Genomic DNA, 4,185 nt, shown 5'->3' on the forward strand with positions numbered 1-4,185 from the left:
TCCACAGCTGCTGTTTCCCACTGCATTGTGTGTGGTGGTCACTGTGGGGATTCCACGGTGTATTTAACTGACCTCCTGGTGATAGACATCCGGATTGTTCATGACCTTCTGCTTTTATAAACAGTGCTGCAATGAACCATTGTGTACACCTGCAGCAATTCCCAGAAGCATGTCTGGGTCAAAGGGTAAATGCATTTGTACCTAGGCTAGGAATTGCCACATGGCCCTTCAGGGGGGTGTACCAGTGTTTATTTCTACCAGTCTCTGTCCCTTGTGTCTTGCCAACTGTGTGTTGACAAACCCGGATTTCTGCCCATCAGATAGGTGGGAACAATAATATACTATTCCATTTTAAAGCAAATAGGAAAAATTAGCTTACCAAATTGAGGGAAAATATTACCTTCGTTCTGGAGTTGGATCTTCACCAAACTAATAATGGAAGTATAGGTAATCCCCCCCTTTTTCTTTAAGTTTACTTCCCCCTCACTTTTATAAAGCAAGTATATATTGCTTCAGAAAGAAGCAATAATCAGAATTTTAAAAAGTCATCGTTATTATTGGGCAGCCGGATGGCTCAGCTGGTTAGAGCGCAAGCTCTTAACAGCAAGGTTGCCGGTTCAATTCCCGCATGGGATGGTGGGCTGCGCCCCTGCAACTAAGATTGAAAATGGCGGCGACTTGGAGCTGAGCTGCGCCCTCCACAACTAGTTTGAAGGACCATGACTTGACTTGGAGCTGATGGGCCTGGAGAAACACTGTTCCCCAATACTCCCCAATAAAAAAATTAAATTTTTTTAAGTCATATCACTTGATTTTTTTTTTTACATTATTGCTTTGGGTAATAAATCATTTACATCTTCTTAGAGTAGTAAAATCCCTCCTTTTTTTTTTTTTTTTTAAGTTTAAAATTTTTATTTAAGTGTGTTTTTCCAGGACCCATCAGCTCCAGGTCAAGTACTTGTTTCAATCTATGGAGGGCGCAGCTCACAGTGGCCCATACAAGGATCGAACTGGCAACCCTGGTGTTACGAGCATCACGCTCTAACCAACTGAGCTAACCGGCCGCCCCTAAAATATCTCCTTTTAATAGACTATTGTAACCCTGATACTTAACATAGGAAGCTCTGGGACTGCACTTTGAGGTCACTAAAGAACTGGAGCTTTTTTCTGACTTTGCAGTTTTAGGGACCTAATGCAGTGACTCATGCACTCACAAGACTGGTTCTGAAAACTGGAATGTCCACCTACTTACAATGGAGGATATCTTCAAAGGCCAGGTCACCTCCTTCAGCATCAAAGTAAGAGGGAGATTGAATGTGGATCACCTTGTGAGATATAACCCCAAACCACAGAGATTTAGGACGATGTGTAGAAGCTTGAAAAGGTTGAGTTAAATAGAACTGGAATTAGACTTGAGGACTCAAAAGCTTTTTCAGCTGCCCTTGGACTGTGGCATTTTAGCCCTTGTCCTATTTTATACTGTTTCCTTAGACACTTCCCCCCCCCCAAAATACTGCTTTGAAAATAGGAAAGACTTAGTTGAATTCCACAGACTTCAAGTGTATGTGTACCAGGTACTTTGGTAGATTCCGGTCTTTCCAAGTTCACAGAGTTGAAGAGTAGTAGTAAGAGGCTGTGTAAGTAGCACCTTTGTAGATACACTGTAGACATTAAGTAATTCTCACAGCTGGCATGTGCCCTGAGCACTGTTCTCATCGCCCTTATTTAGACATGAGAAAACAGGTCCAGAAAAGGAACTGCTCAACGTCAGAGGGCAGTGCTGTGGGTTAGACACCTGGCACTCAGACTTCTGAATCTGGGTTCTCAGCTGTCATCTTTCTGGCACCCCCACAGGAAAGCCCTTTTACCGTAGTGCATTTCAGTTTTGTTTTTTGTCAGCCCCCTGATGCTCTTGTGAGATGACGTACAGAAAAACCTATCACAAACCAAACAGTTTCTTAAAGAGTTGATATTTAAGGCTGGGTTTTCTGATCAGATCCTAATCTTACCAGCCACATTTACCTTAAGGGGAGTCCTAGTGTGTTGTAAAGGGCTAGCCCAAGATACTCCATTTTCTTGTGGCTCAGTATAATTCCAGCAGGAAATATGTTTCTGAACCTGGCCCTTAAATCCTAGGCTGTGCCTTGCAGGGCGCTCAAGTCAACCACTTGCCTGTGCTGTGGTTGGGAAGAGCAGAAGACCAGGCTGTCTGCTTTGGGAGCCAGCTCATTGTAGTAAACATCCCCAGAACCATAAAGTGTGGGAGACCTGGGCAGCAGCTCTTTTTCTGCCTCGAGCCAGCTAGCTCTGAGAACTGGAGCCACCACCACCCCACCCCCACCCTGATTTCTTCCCTTATGGCTCTTGGAATAGACTACAAGGTTTTCTGTGAGGAGTACACTACAACACATGTGAAAGTAGTTTGAAAATCACAAGATGTATGCAACTGACAGCTATTCTCAGTTTTGCCATGAAAAGCATCTTTCAGAATTTGGATGGTTTTCTCTGATCATGAGAAGAGATTTGTTTTTATTAGAGTTTGTCCCTAATGTGAGGATAGGAGCTGTCATCGATGTGCTCTATAGTTGATGGTGGTACGAGATCAAATTTAAAACTTAAAATTTACAATAAAATAGGAAGGACACACAACTTAATATTCCCACTCAGTTTGGAAGTTCCAGGAAGGCAGAGCTGCAAGTTCAGGATCAAGCAGAGGCTGCGCTTCCAGCGGGTGCTTAAGTGCCTTTCACAGAGAAGGAGCCCAAAGAAACTCAAGCTCGCTTTATATTCTTTCTTTTCAGTATGAGTACTGATATATATATGTATTTTTACTGTTTTTGGGGTGACATTGTTCAGTACAATTATATAGGTTTCAGGTGTACAGTTCTGTAGTCCATCATCTATATCGCATTGTATGCTCAACCACCCAGAGTCAGTTCTCCTTCCATCACCGTATATTTGACCCCCTTTACCCTCATCTACCACCTCCCTCCCCCCTTACTCTCTGGTAACCACTAAACTGTTGTCTGTGTCTATGAGTTTTTGTTTCTTTGTCTTGTTCGCTTGTTGCTTTCAGTTTTATATCCCGCATATGAATGAAGTCATGGTTCTTGACTTTTTCTGTCGGACATTTCATTTGGCATGATAATCTCAAGATTCATCCATATTGTCGCAAATGGCAATATTTCATCTTATGGCTGAGTAATATTCCGTTGTATGTATGTACCACATCTTTATCCAGCTTTATATTTCTAAAGTTTGAGCAGACCTCTATCTCAGGATTTGGGGGAGAAATAAGGCTCCGCCAACAAAAAGGGCCTGTGTGCGAGCTATCTTGTGTTGTCATTAAATGTTACTTTGGGCTCCTTCTCAGGCCCCATTACAGCTCCTCTGTAAGCAAGTCCCCTGCCCCTGAGAGGGATGAGTGTGCCACGTGACCGCTTCATCATCCTCTGAATCACTCCCTTGGTCACTCATCCAAGCTCTGATTTGGGCCTCCCAGCAGGCCTTGCTCCCCAAGCTTTTCAGGAACCTTGGTATAAACTTGTGGAGGGCAAACCTTAGCAGACATTTTCAAGTGCAGCAAGCAAAAGAAAACAAAAGCCCTTAAACTGTTGACTCGTTACATAAAAGCTACAGCCCTTCCGAGCTGACATTTGCAACCTTCTTAGAGGAAGTAGATACAGAGGTTACTAAAGTGAGATGCCTAGGACTCTATCCCACACCTCAAAGCTTAGGTCACTGCTGCCGTGCGCGGGAGAGCCGCAGTGGCAGAAGGGGACCTACCTGGTAAAAATCATTTGGCGGTGGCGGCAGCCTTGACTCCTCCCCTCTCTTTTTAAATGGTCCCATTCCTCCCTCTTTCTTTACATCTTTTAACTGTCACCATCCCTAACCTACAGCTGGAGTGGCTTTCTACGGCCCCAGCTCCCCTGGAGACGCGCTCTCCCCAGAGCCAGGCGGGTGTGGGCCACGTCTCCGTCCCGCATCCGGGGGCACTCCCGTGCCGCGCTCCCATTGGCTAGAAGTTCCGTCGCCCCGAGCCCTAGCAGCCCCGACTCGCCACGCCAGCCCGTGGGGACTAGGGACCGCCCAGGGGCGAGGCCTGAGGCGGGGGCGGGGCCAGGGCTCGCGGCGCCGCGGACGTCGGGGCGGCCTATGGCGCGGGAGGAGTCCACCGCGCCC

The sequence above is a fragment of the Rhinolophus sinicus genome, chromosome 5 (genome assembly GCF_057876585.1).
Source record: "Rhinolophus sinicus isolate RSI-liver-muscle chromosome 5, RSI-T2T, whole genome shotgun sequence".
NCBI classification, from domain to species: domain Eukaryota; kingdom Metazoa; phylum Chordata; class Mammalia; order Chiroptera; family Rhinolophidae; genus Rhinolophus; species Rhinolophus sinicus.